At 41.2% G+C, this 16,742-nt stretch overlaps 1 protein-coding gene and 1 long non-coding RNA gene across 11 annotated transcripts in view; both read left to right on the top strand.

Moving 5' to 3' along the window:
- Nucleotides 1-16,742, top strand: part of RYR3 (ryanodine receptor 3) — a 499,181-nt gene that overhangs the window by 72,276 nt on the left and 410,163 nt on the right. The window lies entirely within an intron of this gene.
- LOC116664164 lies at nt 1,955-12,426 on the top strand. Its single transcript, XR_004320529.1, has 3 exons — nt 1,955-2,101; nt 4,518-4,520; nt 12,414-12,426. It is a non-coding gene; the product is annotated as an uncharacterized LOC116664164 (long non-coding RNA).

Consider the following 16,742-nt stretch of genomic DNA (forward strand, 5'->3'; position numbering starts at 1 on the left):
ATCCTGAAATCTTTATAAAGAATTTTTGACCTCCTATGGCAGTTTTTCTTAAGTTGGTAGCATCTCATTTTATTCAGAGCCTGAAATTCTTTCCCTTCCAACACCGCCCCCTTGTTTGCTTTATTTATGTCTTCTTGGAAGAAGATATGAATTAAGAACTACTAAGTTCTTCAACTCACTGGTCTTTCATTTCTTGATGCCTTTGTTTTATCATAATCAGGACTTATTTCCAAATCCAGAACAACTTTTAAGGTTTCAGCCCATTCTCTTGGAGAAAAATGTTACTATGAATGTACTATATTAATATTGCTGTTTACCACATCCCCGATTGATAAAATTGTCATGAACTGTTACACTCAAATCTGTTTGGAATCCTGCCAGTGTGGGCTGAAATGGTAATTACTGAGAAATACTGGGCAGGATCCCAGTGCGTCTGCTGCAGCTTCCTGTAAGTTGATTTTAACCATATTAACCATTTTGAAATGCACAGCTCAGTATTATTAAGTACATTCACCTTGTTGTGCAACCATCTCCAGAACTTTTTCATCTTGCAAAACTGAAACTCTGTACCCTTTAAACAACAATCACATTTCCCTTCTCCCCTCAGCCTGTAGCAACCACGATTCTTTATCATTTGATTGTTCTAGATACCTTATATAAGTGGAATCATACAGTATTTGTCTTTCTGTGACTAGCTTATTTCACTGTGTATAGTGCCTCAAGATTCATTCATGGTGAAACCTGTGTCAGACTTCCCTTCCTTTTTAAGGGTTGAGTAATACTCCATTGTCTTGTATATTACATTTTCTTTATCCTTTCACCCACTAATGGACAGTTGATTTGCTTTCATCTTTTAGCTATTGTGAGTGATGCTGCTGTGAACATGAATGGACAGGTGATTTTTCAAGACTCTGCTTTTGATTCTTTTGGGTATAATCACAGAATTGTGATTGTGTATCATATGGCAATTCTATTTAAATCTTTTTTGAAGAGCCACATGCTGTTTTCCATTCCAGGTGCATCATTTTATATTCCCACCAACAGTGCACAAGGGTTCTAATTTCTCCACCTCCTCACTGACATTTGTTATTTTCTGATTTTTTGATAGTAGCCATCCTGATGGGTATGAAGTAACTTTCAGCTTTTTATTGCTTGAGTCTTAATTATGAATAATAAAGGATCACCAGATATTTGAAGAAAGTTTGAAAAATGAAAAAAAAGAAAGAAAAATGAATAGACAGAAAAAATGACTTCACAGAAAACAAATAAGTCAAATAGTAAGAGATTTTTAAAATTGATGTTCAGGAAAATGTGAGTAGATGCTGCATCCATAAAACAAGATACTCTAAAAAATGAACAAACAACAAAATGTTTAAAATGTGACTACTGAAATTTTAAAAAATACTGAAAGTGTGAAAGATAATGTTGAGGCAAAGTAGAGTAAAGACATACAGTCATGGAAAATATGAGAGAAAAAATAAGGCATAGAGAATAGATCTAGGAGGATGAGGACAAGAACAAAGAAAAGAGAAAGAAGAAGCTTATCAAAGAAATATTTTGGGATAATTTGGAAAACTGAAGGACCAGAGTGAAAGGATTCACTGAATGTCCAGCACAACTGAATAAAGCATGATCTATAGAGAAAATATTCAGTTTCAGAAATTTCTGAATACCTGGAATAAATGGAAGCTTTTATGAGCTTCTTGGTGGAGAAAATAACAAAATAAACAAAAAAAGCAGGCCATCTACAAAGGAAAAAGAATCATAGCAACAAGGGATGCAATTTGTTCATGGGGTAAAACTTCATGTTTTTGAGTGAAATTTTTCTTTTTCTTTTAACATTTTTTATTCAGTTATAGTCATTTTACAATGTATCAAATTCCGGTGTAGAGCACAATTTTTAATTATGCATGAACATACATATATTCATTGTCACATTTTTTTTTCACTATGCGCTACCACAAGATCTTGTATATATTTCCCTGTGCTATACAGTATAATCTTGTTTATCTATTCTGCATATGCCTGTCAGTATCTACAAATTTTGAGATCCCAGTTTGTCCCTTCCCATCCCCCGCCCACTTGGCAACCACGAGTTTTTGTTCTATGTCTGTCTGTCTGTTTCTGTTTTGTATTTATGTTCTTTTTTTTTAGGTTCCACATAGGAGTGATCTCATATGGTATTTTTCTTTCTCTTTCTGGCTTACTTCACTTTAGAATGACGTTCTCCAGGAACATCCATGTTGCTGCAAATGGCATTATGTTGTTGGGTTTTATGGCTGAATAGTATTCCATTGTATAAATATACCAAATCTTCTTTATCCAGTCATCTGCTGGTGGACATTTAGGTTGTTTCCATGTCTTGACTATTGTAAATAGTGCTGCTATGAACATTGGGGTGCAGGTGTCATTTTGAAGTCGGGTTCCTTCTGGATATATGCCCAGGAGCAGGATTTCTGGGTCATATGGTAAGTCTATTCCTAGTCTTTTGAGGAATCTCCATACTGTTTTCCACAGTGGCTGCACTGAACTGCATTCCCACCAGCAATGTAGGAGGGTTCCCTTTTCTTCACAGCTTCTCCAGCATTTGTCATTTGTGGACTTTTGAATGATGGCCATTCTGGCTGGTGTGAGGTGATACGTCATCATACGTTTGATTTGCATTTCTCTGATAATTAGTGATATTGAGCATTTTCTCATGTGCCTATTGATCATTTGTATTTCTTCCTTGGAGATTTGCTTGTTTAGGTCTTCTGCCCATTTTTGGATTGGGTTGTTTGTTTTTTTTCTTATTGAGTCATATGAGCTGCTTATATATTCTGGAGATCAAGCCTTTGTCGGTTTCATCATTTGCAAAAATTTTTTCCCGTTCTGTCGGTTGTCTTTTTGTTTTACTTACAGTTTACTTTGCTGTGCAGAAGCTTGTAAGTTTCATTAGGTCCCATTTGTTTATTCTTGCTTTTATTTCTATTGCTTGGGTAGACTGCCCTAGGGGAGCATTTTTGAGATGTATGTCAGATAATGTTTTGCCTATATTTTCTTCTAGGAGGTTTATTGTATCTTGTCTTATGTTTAAGTCTTTGATCCATTTTGAGTTTACTTTTGTATATGGTATAAAGGAGCATTCTAGCTTCATTGATTTACATACTGCTGTCCAGTTTTCCCAACACCATTTGCTGAAGAGGCTGTCTTTATTCCATTGTATATTCTTGCCTCCTTTGTTGAAGATTAGTTGACCAAAATTTGTGGGTTCATTTCTGGGCTCTGTATTCTGTACCATTGATCCATATGTCTGTTTTTGTACCAATACCATGCTGTCTTGATGACTGTAGCTCTATAGTATTGTCTGAAGTCTGGGAGAGTTATTCCTCCAGCCTCTTTCTTTCTCTTCAGTAATGCTTTGGCAATTCTAGGTCTTTTATGGTTCCATATATATTTTATTATGATTTGTTCTAGTTCTGTGAAATCTGATAGGGATTGCATTAAATCTGTAGATTGCCTTGGTCAGTATGACCATTTTAACAGTATTGATTCTTCCAATCCAGTAGCATGGGATATCTTTCCATTTTTTTAAGTCTTCTTTAATTTCCTTCATCAGTGGTTTATAGTTTTCCATGTATAATTCTTTCACCTCCTTGGTTAGATTTATTCCTAGTTATTTTATTACTTTGGGTGCTATTTTAAAGGGGATTGTTTCTTTACTTTCTTTTCCTGTTGATTCATCGTTAGTGTAAAGAAATGCAACTGGTTTTTGACCATTAATCTTGTAACCTGCTACCTTGCTGACTTCTTCGATTAGTTCTGGTAGTTTTTGTGTGGACCTTTTAGGGTTTTCTACATATAGTATCATGTTATCGGCATTTAGTGACACTTTTACCTCTTCTTTTCCAGTTTGGATCCCTTTTATTTCTTTCTCTTGCCTGACTGCTGTGGCTAGGACTTCCAGGACTATGTTGAATAGGAGTGGTGATAGTGGGTAGCCTTGTCTTGTCCCAGATTTTAGTGGGAAGCTTTCAAGTTTTTCACCATTGAGTACTATGCTGGCTGTAGGTTTGTCATATATAGCTTTTATTATGTTGAGATATGTTCCCTCTATACCCACTTTGGCGAGAGTTTTTATCATAAATGGGTGTTGAATTTTATCAAATGCTTTCTCTGCATCTATGGAGATGATCATGTGGTTTTTGTCCTTTCTCTTGTTGATGTGATATATTACATTGATTGATTTGCAACAAGGGATGCAATTTGTTCATGGGGTAAAACTTTATGTTTTTGAGTAAAGTTTTTCAATTTAGAGTTCTCTGTCCAGCAAAATTATCTGGCAGGCATGCGGGTAGGGTACAGGTATTTTCAGATATGTCCTAAGAGGAAGAAAAAACAAAAAGGGAAGGTGAGATTCTGACCCAGGAGTATAATGAAGGAGAGTCCCAGGACAACACTAGGTTGTACTAACTGACTGGTAGCAATTAGTCATGATTGAAGTAGGAGAAAAGATTGCTTTAGGAAGAAGGTATTAGAGAGTAGGCACAGGTATGAGAAAGAGATTCCACAAATATATTACTCCCTTTGATTCTTTAGATAATATAAGGAGGTGAATCAGATAAATATTGCAAGTAGGAAAACAAAGGCAACTAGAAACTCAAGGAAAAACGAAGACCTGCATGGAAAGGAAATATAATCAAACCATACCATTTAGCTCTAAGAATAAACAGTATTTATGGACTCATCATTGTATAGATACTGTTTATTGATTTCAACTTTTAGAATTAAGCTATACGCAAAGCATGGACGACAGTCATGGATATAAAACAACATGTAAAAGATACTAATCTTACACTATAAAAATGTAAATATGAGCAAGAAGTTCAGAATTGGAAGTTGGGGAAGAGAGATGAAGGGAAGGATAAGGGCACTCATAACTCTTCATTCTCACAGAGTGAGAAATTAAGAAAAATACTACTTGTAGTAGATGCAAGAAGAAATGAATAAGTATAGTATCTAAATACAAAGAAACCTAATAAAGAAACTAAAAGTAGCAACTAATAGATACTATGTAAAATCAGTAATTTGAGAAATAACAACTATGTTATTTAGTGAAACAAAGACAATCAGTAGAAAACTTAAACAGGAACATTTAAATAAAAATGGTTGCTACTGGGGAATGACAACAGCTGGGATGTGGTAAGGCAGGTGACCATGACATTTTGTTGCAACTCATTTCTTGACCATTTGATTTTAAACAATGTATCTAGATTGCACTGATTGAGAACTTTTAATAAAAAAAATATTAAAAATAAATCTATAGCAAATAATGAAATGGAATGATAACACATCTTGACATCTATAGACAAACATGGAAAACATTTGTTGTATGTTGAACAATCTGAAAATAGAAGTACACTATGATTGTAACTTCATAAAATATATATGCTTGTGGACAGAGACTAAAAGATAATATGCTAGTAAAATAGGTGTGTGAAACTATGAATGATTCTCTCTTTGCAAAATTTAATATTTTTACATTGCTTTTTCAAGGATACAGTTTAGTATTTATGGTTATTATTATATGCAGCTGATCTACCTTTCAGAAATATTTATGAAAATGTAATATGACAGTGAATTACATGAGAAAATAGCATCCTATAAATATGCTGCCTTGGCACTAAGAAAGGTCACTTTGGCTATAAAAGAGTTACAATGAAGAAGACCATTTTTTTAGGCTATGCTGATGGGTTTCCAATTTCTCTCATTTCAGGTACGTAAATTATTGCTGAAAACATGCTTTATGTTTGTTGTAAATGGATTTTATGTCACTGGATAAGTCGGCTTCCTTGCTGAAATCTTCACTTTTATTCTAAGCAGTTTCTTGCCATTGGGAGACAGGAAAAGAGATGATCTCAATTTTTAATGTGCTTTTCAAATGAAAGCAATCATTAAGTATAGCCCATTTGTATTGTCTATTGGGGACTTACAAAATAAGTTTTTTGGTTGGTCTGTTCTTACAGCTGGGCTAAGACTGGCTTCAACACCTGTATACCTGGAGGCATCTAGACTACACCTGCGCTATTTAATACTAACATTTCCAAACCACTCAGGACCAAGCTGCTGCAGAAGAGGAATTCCTATAAAACTTCCTCTGAAGTTGTGTGTCTTTCTCTGTTGATCATAGGATGCTGAAAATAGGGGGAAAAAATATTTGTTTCATAGTTTCTTATTTCCAGGGGTGGTAGATATGCAGTTATCATCACAGTCTTGAGGTCTTCTCTAGAAGGGTCTGCTTGCAAGGTTGGCCTTTGGGAATTTGGCACTTGACTCATTCCTTTAAGAGATGGGTGGTCCACTGTGCCCACACTGTTGGTACAGTGTGATTATGCCAAACACCTGCTTGCTTCTGGGAATCTAGGCTCATGGTATGTGCTGGCAGAGGGTGTCCATGTGACCAGACCCCACTGAAGGCCATGTGTGCTGAATCTCTAATGGGATCCCTGGGCAGAAGCATCACACATTATTGCATTTTTCGTTGCTAGAAAAAGGAGCTCGTTCAAGTCTACCCCTTCACAGGAGGGAGAAGGCAGAAGGAAGCCTGGCATTGATTTCTTTGCTTGTGTCTTTTTCTATTATGGTCCAGCTGTATATTCTTACTACACGGCTGTGATAAATCTAGCCAAGGGTACAGCTATACACTGAGTTCCGCAAATCCTAGTGAATCTCCGAATATGGAGGTGATCTCTGGGACCCATGAAACAGTAGGAAATAGATTAATCATCCCCCTTTTCTCTCATTTCTCCAAACCGCCCCACTCCCCACACCCCCACCGCCACCAGATCAAAGATTGAAGAGTAGTTCTCAAACACACATTCCCAAACACATTTTCTAAGGAAGGACTAGTAGTCCAACCAGTCTGAACCAATGTGCCTCCACTGAAGTTACACTTTCCTTGCAGCCAATGGATTTTACTTTCGGACAACTTCCAGATTTCACGTTGGTAAATGGAGTTTAAAAGTAACCAAACTTTTGAGGGCTGGACCAAACAGGCCGAACTGATAAGTCATTAGATGAGTGAATTAATAGTGTGTTGAGTTTGTAACTCCCAAATAAAATTAAATGGTCCTTTCAGTTTCTTTAGGGTCCTCTGCCCAATATGATAATTCACAAGGGAGTTGAAGAGAGTATAGGATATTTTTGGTGCTGCAGCCACATTTACCTTCACTCAGCAGCGCTGTTTCCTTAAGCCTCAGGGTTATACATGCTGTTTCCTCTGCCTGGGACATGGTTGTGCCCACTCTTTACGCCGCTCACTCCCACCCATGCTTTAGCCCTTGGCGAAGAGCTGCTTCCTGAGGGAACTCTTTTCCCCAGATGTAGAGAAGTCTTGTTAAATATGTGGTTATGTTCTGCACATCGTCTTCATAGCATCCGTCAATTAAATCCTTGTTATGTCTGTCTCCCCTGCTAGACTATAAATTTAATGAGAAAGCAATGGTGTCTGGCTTGTTAACTGTTGGGACAGGTCCAGCTACATAGTGAACCCTCAAAAACTTGATGTTGAATAAAGGCGTGAAGAAACTCCGGTTGTAATGGTAAACTGTTCTGTTCTCATTACACGTGTCTGTGTCTTAGGCTGGACTGAGCACAAGCATATTTTGAGGAAAGGTTGGAGTACAAGTAGTTTATTTAGAAGGTGACTTTAAGAAGCATTGGTTGGGGAGTCTGGAAGTGAGGCAGGGAAGGTAAGGGAAGCCAGCCCAGGATGGAAAGCAGGTGACCCCTGTGGGCAGCTGAGACTCAGTCCTGCTCGGGGCCTCGGAGATTGTACATCATGCCTCAGAGTTGTTCTGAGGGGAAGGAATTGGATATTTAGCCACCAATTCCCTTCAATCTTGTTTAAATCTACTCCCTGGATCATTAACTCCCTAATACTTCCAGTCTATTCCATTTGAGGGCTTAGCAAGCCTCTGTGGCTAGGGAAGCCCCTTAGGCAAAGAGTTAGAAAATGCTTATAATACAAGACCTTGGCCTCCACTGGAATGGTGTTGACAGTATACGAGTCAGTCACCAAAAGCTCCTGTGACAGAAACCCAACTGGATGAAACTGAAGCAAAGAGAATCTATAATTGTGTCGTATGGTGAAAATGAAAGGAAAAGCTAAAACTTTTTATATGCAGTTGTTACTATTGCTCAGGAATATTTGATAAATACTCAGGGGCAGTGGATTGCATAAGAAGCTGGCACGTGACGTATAGATAGCTGTGACTACAGAAAAGCTCATATTGTCTACAGAGTTGGAAACTGAAAAAGGTTCTTCTCAAGTCCCTGAATGAGTGTCTGGGACCCCATCCCCTCTGTCCCAGGGAGCCGTCTCTACCAGGAGGGATATTGTTGACAGCATTAGTCTTGAAGCTTGTCTCATAATGACTTAAGCGTTTTTAGGAGACAGTCCTCCTAGGTTGGCATTAATAGGTAGAATCTGATAATTGACCCAACTTGAGCACGGAACTGAAACATTCCAGGATGGAGTATTGGGTCATAATCATTGCTTGTTTTCAGAATGTCAGCATATAAATCAAGTGAACTTTCTCCATACCTACTGGCTTTCCCTTCAGTGGAGCAGTTTTATTTCTACAGTTGTTAAAAAGACCACAAGAACCATGCTGAGAACCTATGTCACATGAGGGAAAATGCAATTATTTTTTACGCCATTTCTGGGAATCAGGGGAGAAGGAACTATATATTTAAAAAGGTGGGGTTGGAAATAGATAATGCTGATAATTTATAGGAAAGGAAGCAAGTATCTGTTCCATGAACCTTGATAATGAGCCCACTCAAACTCATAGTTGAGGAGCAAGGTGTGAAAAATCACCCAGCATGGGTGATTGGTAGGACTCCGGATGAGGAATTCTCCCTCATGTATTTTAGGCCTGACACATCGCCAGTCTGGTCAACTCTCAGAGCCTCTGTTTATGCTGGTGTGGGATGGTGCACTTGAATTCCAAACCAGGCAAACTCAAATCTTGGATCCTTGGACCACAAGATGGCATTGCCTGTTGGCTTTCCCAGTCTCTCCAGCGAAAGAGAACGAGCACTACCCGTCCAGGGCCACGTGGCTGAGCCCTTGTTAGGTGCTCCACAGTAGAGTCTCTCATCTCGCACTTCCGGTAGCCCCCTGAGCTAGATGCTGCAATCCCCTTTTCAGATGAGGAATCTGAAACACAAAGAAATTAAGTACTTTCCCTGAGGTCAGCCAACGAGTAAGTGACAGGGCCAGACTCATGTTTGTCTGGTTCCAAAGCATGTGCCTTTGTACCACTCCATGTGGCACAGGTGACCTCTCCCTTCTTCTATGACCTTGGGAGGTTGATTGAAGGGTTTTATTATCCTTGTTTCCCACTGCATGGCAGTATCTCCTTCCCAGAGTACAACAGCCCTTTGTATCAACATGGTGGCAACCCTACAATGGCTAAGACCATGGACAAGGCTGCAAGGCATAACAGATACACAAACCTCTCACTAGAATGCAGCACTGTTGAAAATATTTTTCTGCAGAGCCCAGCGGAGAGATGGGAGAGTCAGAATATCAGAGCATGTAGTCATCTGAGTCCACTGGTCAGAGAGAAAAGAAACAGTTTCCATAATACGTTCCAACTTTCCATGCAGTTTTGGTTGGCCCAGATTTCAGCTCTTTTGTTTCTGGGGACAGGGTATGGGGAGGGTATGAGACACCTTGTTTCTTTTCCATCATGTTGAGTCACAAGTTGTCACTATGGCCACTGAGCTGATTTTCTCCTCAGTATCTCTGGGGTGTTATTCTGTGAAGAGAACTGTAATTTCAATGGAAGAATTCTTTCCTTCATTGCGTGAGATTCTTGGCAGAGGCCACAAGCTAATTTGATTCTGAAACGATGCGGTCTAGAAAAGCTCATCTTTGAATCTCTGGGGCTCCTACCAAGTGAAATGTACCGCCTCTGTTTTTCACAAGTCAAGCTCATTTCCAAATAATGTAGCAATGGTTTGGGCAATAACAAGAGGGAGGGAAATTAGTTTTGAAAGCCAATTCTGAGAGATGAATGGAGAAAAATTTGGAATTTGAAAAGAGAGGGAGAACCAGGCTGGTATTTAGCATACCACAATCATGAAAGATTTTTAAAAATACTGATGCCTAAGTCCCAGAGGTTCTGGTTTAACTGGGATGGTCTGGAGTGCAGGTTTTTTTTTTTCAAATTGAAGTATAGTCAGTTTACAATGTTGTGTCAATTTCTGGCATACAGCATAATGTTTTAGTCAACCATATACGTACATATATTCCTTTTCATATTCTTTTTCATTACTACAAGGTAATGACTATAGTTCCCTGTGCTTTGACATTGGAATTTTTACCAGGTCAAAGTTTGAGAACCACCAGACCAAAAAGTAATGCGAGTTCCTCCCAGGACTGGGATGTCAAAGTAGTTTTTAAAGGGAAGAAAGAGTATTTGTTCAGACACACAGAGAAGGCAGTTTTAAGGTCCGATTGTGAGAAACTAGTGCTCACCCTCATAGCTCTGTGCACATCAGTGCGACCCATTCCATAGCTGTCACACACGGGGCTCTTGCTGGAGCTGTCACCGCAAGCAGTGGACTGATGATGGGGAGCCACTTCTCATTCAGAGATGATACATTCATGTTTCATCTTTTCAGCTCCTGGAGCACTGCTATGTTGGTGATGGTTCCTTTCTGAATTGAAATTTTAGAATGGAACCCATCCAGGGCCCTTTTATCTCAACACTCACTGCATAATGCAATGAGGAGAAGTAGTTTGACACTGGGCATTTCTAAATGTCAGACGAGGCTCTCGGGTGACTGACAGGCAAACCAGACAGACAGGCAGAGCATAAAATTTGAGCTGGTGATAGAATCCGCGCCGGACCCAGTGACTGACAGGCTGCCAGTGGCATAGGCGGGAGCGCCGCTAAGTCCTCCCCTGGAGCTGGAACCCCACGTTTGTCAGACATCCTAGAAATCATATCTGGCTGCTCCCTGTGGTGATGAACGTGGACTTCACTCTGTGGATCCTGCCTGGTAAATCTTCTCTGGTTAGCAGAGTGATTTATCTTGGGGACCGCTGGCCGGGGGATTGAGTTCTTATCTGGCCTGCTGTGCCTGTCCCCTGGGGACGTCTGTCCTGAGTGAGGGGGTGAGAGACTCCGTCCACCCGTGTTGGCATTCAGGGACACAGACATCTTGGCTTCGGGGCTTGTCCTCGGTGCGGGAGAGATACGGGTGTTGTCTGAAGTGATCTTGTGTTCCGTGGTTGGCCCACATGAGTAATTCTGAGAGCTGGAACCCAGAACAGCACACCCCACTAAAAGAGTCCTGCGTAGGCCTTGTTGGGACTGCACTTATTTCAATTAACATTTGGAAGACATAACCAGTCTGTAGGGGTGGGAGTGGAGCACCCCCAGCCCCACGTGGCTGACATCTTGGGTGGCAAGTCCAACCATGCCCCGCGGGGACGGTCATGCTTTCACCCCAGTGGTCTTCTGGCCTCTGCCCCCGCTGAGAGCCACATCACCTGCTTTTCAGCAAAGCAGTAGGACTTCCTCACAGGCTCTCCAAACCCCTCATCTCTTCAACCCCTCTCTCTCTAGGTCAGAGATCTCAAGCCCTGATGATCACATGGCCAGGCAGATGACACTGGGATGAGACAGGCGAGGGTAAGAGACACTAGGCGTGCTGGGGACTGTGGCAAACGGGAGAACAGGTGCCCCAGCCACAGGGCACACCTGCTCCCCAGCGCCAGCCAGTCATTGCTAAGAAGAAACTCAAGACCCAAGAGTTTCAAGAGAGGCTGTAAATACAGAAGCGTAGATGAAATTTCCTGATTTTCTATGTTGACAAGTATTTTTCAAAGTCTGAGGCAGACAGAAACTTCTGTGTGTCAGATGGGGTCTGGGGCTGCCGTTTCTGGTCACTCTCAGATCTTGGATCTCACCGCCCCCTCCCCCACCCCTGCCCCTCCCTGCCCCTCAGTCCTATGCATTAGCACGGAGGGAGGATCTGGCCCTGATATCTGGAGCTGACTGTTCCCAGTGAGATAACAGATGACCTGGTTCCAGAGCCCTGGGAGGATGTCAGCCTTCTACCCACAGATCCCTCATCCCACAGGAAAGAAGACTTTGAGGCATCTTCCTCTTCCCACCCCTTTTATAGACTTTGAAACCCAACCAACCTCTTTCTTTCCTTGGGCAAGAAACTAAGCTGGATATATCTTGTTAATACTACTATACTAAGGCAAGGAATCATGTCTGCAGAAGAATTGGAGCTTATATGTTCCCAGAGAAGGGAAGAGAATACATTTGATTTCTGTGATCGGTCAAAAGCCTGGTATATCCTGTAATGTCAGTGGTCAAAGCAAAGTTGATAGGTTTCGTTATTAGAAACTGTCAAGGCAGCCTTTCATCCACAGCGTCTGTGGGTATCAGGTGTACTGTATGTTGTTGTAGCAGCAGTGAGAAGAATTTGTGACTTTGTAATATCTTTCCTGTCCAGAGCATAAGTGTCTGGCCACCTCACAGTTGGAAAATTTTGGATCTGAGTCAAAATTAGGTCACTGAAAATTTGGGTAGGACTAAAATGCACTGTCCCGATGGAACATCTTCAAACGTTAAATGAATCTACAAAATTTTCACTTTGTGTAAAACGAGTGCATGGGATTTCGGGGAGGGGGATTGCCCTGTGCTTTTCTTGCCCAGGCAGGGGATGCTTTGGTTGCCCTCTGTGGGAGTGAGGTGGTATTGGGAGCACCAGGAAGCCACAGAGGTGGGCAGGGACCTTGAGCTGAGGGGTGATGGGTGGTGCAGACCCATGTGCCTGGCCCTGAGGAGAGGGAGGCCCCCACCCGGAGGGGCTCCCTCACCCCAGAGGAAGTGAGCATCTCCATTGTCAGGGGTGCGTGGAGACCGGTGGGCACTGCACGCTGTCACTTGCCCAGGCTTGCTAAGAATGGACCTTTCACATTGTGCTGATGTTTCTCAGTCCTCTAGGTTGACTGTTCAGTTTCTCCTAATTGTAGCTTTAGATGTCAATCCAGAGTCCTGCACAAGGGCTGGGATTTAGATGAGTAGAAACCAGGAGTCCTAAAAACACAAAAAGACAGCATGGTGACGGGCACAGGTGTTGGAACCCATCACATCTGGGGCCAAATCCTAGTATCGCCTTTAACAAGTGACCCCCTCTTTCTAAGTCTCTATTTCTTCACTTGTGAAATAAAACTACATTGGGGTGAGACTCAGATGACATAATTTGTATTTGTTTGTAAACAATTTAAGGACAGCATTTATAGTGCTATTAAGATCTGCGTTGTTACAGTTTAGTAAATTAGTTGATCCAGAACCAAGGTCTCTTTCCCTGGGTTCAAAATGATAACCCTGAATTGTTTGAACATCACAGCTCTTTTACCTGTACCTCCCCAGTCCCATAGGCAGGGAGAAAAGCGACTCAGCTGATACGAAAGTAGCCGTAAAAGAAAGATATCTCCATAGTTACAGCTGTAGCTGTAAAGATATGGAGATAGATATATATATATAGGCATATGTACAATCAAATCCTAAGGCTTCCTTTTTAATAAATTTCTAAAACTAAAATAGGACATACAGAGAAGAGCACATATCATAACAGTACAGCTCAATGAATTATCACAAAATCCATACACCACCCCCCAGGTCAGGAAATTGAGTATTCACAGACTCTCCAAAGCCCCTGACATGCCCCTCCCCTCTTCTTCTCGCCCCTTCGCCTGAGGTAGACTCGACCCAATGGATAAGTTTTGCATCTTTTTGAACTTTATTAAAATGGAATTGTGTATGTATTCTTTTGTGTCTGAATAATTTCACTTAGCATTATCTTTGTGAGACTCAAACATATTAATACATGGCCTAACAGTAAGGGAGCCATATGTAATCTGGACCGTCCTGGTTTATGTTACTGTCCTGTAATTATTGGTGGCATACCTTTTCACTCTCGAAAGCGTCCTGCTTTGGATAATAAATTGAATGACCAACCCTGTGTCCCACCAAGGCAAAGAGAAAACTGCTTCTTCCCGCACACCCTCTAGGCGCCCTTTTTGGAGCTCCTTTTCCTTTAAGACCCCGCCCCCAGCGATGAAGATAATTGATTGGGCCTGTTGCTCTTTGTATGCACGTGCTGAGGGAGCGCAGGTAAAGCCCGGAGCCATTTCCCTGCGCAGAGGTCGGTGGTGGAGGCTGTGGAAGGCTGATTTCTCTTCCTAATTTGAACTTTTTCATGGAGACGGTCTTCCTTCACGGGGAGCTGTTTGAACAAGGTAAGAGAAAGGGGCAGTTTCATACGGTGGTGGACTAAGGGTGTTGAGTCTTCAGAGTCTTAAAGAAAAAAACGGGCTTCCTTGGCAAGCTTGCTGAGTTGGCTTCCCCAGGGGAGTGGTATTGCTAATGTTGTGAGCCCTCTTTCCCTTTTCTCCCCCAACTCACAGTTCAATACGCTGAAGCTGTGACCTGAATGAGAAAAATACTCTCTGAAGCTTCTTTTGTAAATTTTTAATGCCCTTTTCTTTATTTTATTTTATTTTTTTATTAATGCCCTCTTCGTACTGCTTATCTCTGAGCTACTGGTCAGGTCAGTCATATGCACCTAGAGTCAGGGCGGCCCGGGCAGGGTCGTCTTAGAGAAATGATCTGCCAGGCAGGCCCCAGCGTGCCTCCATCACCTTCTGTGGCCGGCCACCCCGAAACAACCTTGGGTTCTGTGAGCGAGATTTTCTGGTTCCCAGGACATATTACAGGTATTAGCACCGTTGGGCCCAATATGAACTAACGCTCTTCTTACCCACACCACATGAGGTGTGCCCCTTGAGAGGCTCACTTAGAAATATCTTCTGCTGAGCTATTATGAAGTCTTAAATATAGCCCTATCTTGTTGGGGCAACCATCCTGAAGGAGAATAGAGTCAAGACACCCCTGGATGCCTTCCTTCAGCCGATGGAAGGACTGCATTACATTTATAGAGCACTTTGAACTTCTCAAAGCTCATTCCAGAAATGATTAATTTTATCCTTGCAGTAACAGCCTTGGTCAGGAGAGGTGTAACTTTCTTGTTGTCTTAGGTATCTGATTTCACAAGTACTCCATATATTGTGTGAATTTGAGCCACCTGGTAAAATCCTGTAAAAGGCCGGGCCAGCCAAAGATGATATTCACCTGTGTCCCGCTCCCTAGCCTAAGGCTATATAGCCATTTAAATGATGCCGGGGAAATTCTAGAACTTCTGACCTGGAGGAGCATTTTTACATGGGAAAATGCTCACAACATATTACTTGAAAAATTGAATTACAAACAGTATGTTCAGTGTGATACCATGTGGAAAAAATGTCATGTTTCTTTAAAACTAAGATAAATTGTTTTTCCTTTTTTTTAAACATTTTTGGAACAAGGATACACTTTACAATGTATGTACCCCACCTTTACAGAGTTTTTATTTGTAAGATGGTAAATACTAGATTTGAGAGCATTTGGGGAATCAATTATTATTGTCTCCCTGTTTCCTCTCAAATCCGTATCTGTATAAATAATTGGACAAGGATATCTACCAAAATGTTAACAGTGATTATCTCTGGTGGGAGACTGGACGATTTAATTTAATTTTTTTTTTCTTTGTGTTTTCCATTTTTTCTGAGTGCATATATATTAACTTCAACAATGAGTTTTTAAAAAGAGAATGTACAGATACATAAGGCTCAACGACCTCTTAATCAGGGCAGTTCCCTCTGACAGAAAGGTGAGGTTCTTCCCCCGTGATTATTACAAAGTAGCAGATAGGGAAGCAAAACGTGCAAATACCTTTGGCAGAAATGCTTCAAAGTATTGAGGGAGAAGTTTTTTGAGAGGAAGAGGACATAAATATCAGTTTAAATGTTTTACGTTAAGAACACTTTCTTGGTTGTAGATATTCCGGTACAGTTAAGACTATCAGATAGGGAAGACATTATAAGACACTAATAAATTCATACTTGCTTTGTGGTTGATTCGTTCACAAATGCCTTCCTAACAGAGTAGGGAGATGATAGCTGTTTCCATTTTATAGATGATGAGCGGCAGTGAGTAGCACTTCTGAAGTGGTATGATGAGTAAATGACAGTGGAATTTAGATTTCTTAAGTTGGTTTTCACTCCCCAAACACCGGCGATGCAAAGGAGGCTTGCAGACACCTATTGCCTCAAATGCGTGAAAAGCTTTAACCAGGTGCTTGGTATTTGTCGTCCTTGTGGAGATTCACAGTCTGCCTTGGGTAAATATCCTTTCTTTATCTTAACCCAGACCTCTACTTTAGAGCCTGATTTATGGTGGAAATGCAGTTAGGCTAGGGCTCTTTTTGTTAATACTAGGCTAGACTTAACATATTAAACAACTTTGCTAGACTTAGGCCACCAGGTTTGGAGATGATCCGTTCTGCATAAATCCTGCACAGACTAAGAGCCTGTCTGTCGGGACTTCCCTGGGCGGGAGGGCCCAGGGGCTACAACTCAGGGACTAGGAAGACTTGCTGCTGGGATATCAAGTTTGTGTGTGTAGACTTGGTAGACTTGGTGCTGTTTGCTGTCATGAAATCATATGCACAATAGGGCCGACACTAATGAGGTTTGATGATGGTGTCAGCTGCAGAGATGCTAGTGGTCGGTGAGCTTCCCACACATGGGTAGCGGTGGGCAGTGCCAGCCTCTCGGTCTCAGCCGT

The sequence above is a fragment of the Camelus ferus genome, chromosome 6 (genome assembly GCF_009834535.1).
Source record: "Camelus ferus isolate YT-003-E chromosome 6, BCGSAC_Cfer_1.0, whole genome shotgun sequence".
NCBI classification, from domain to species: domain Eukaryota; kingdom Metazoa; phylum Chordata; class Mammalia; order Artiodactyla; family Camelidae; genus Camelus; species Camelus ferus.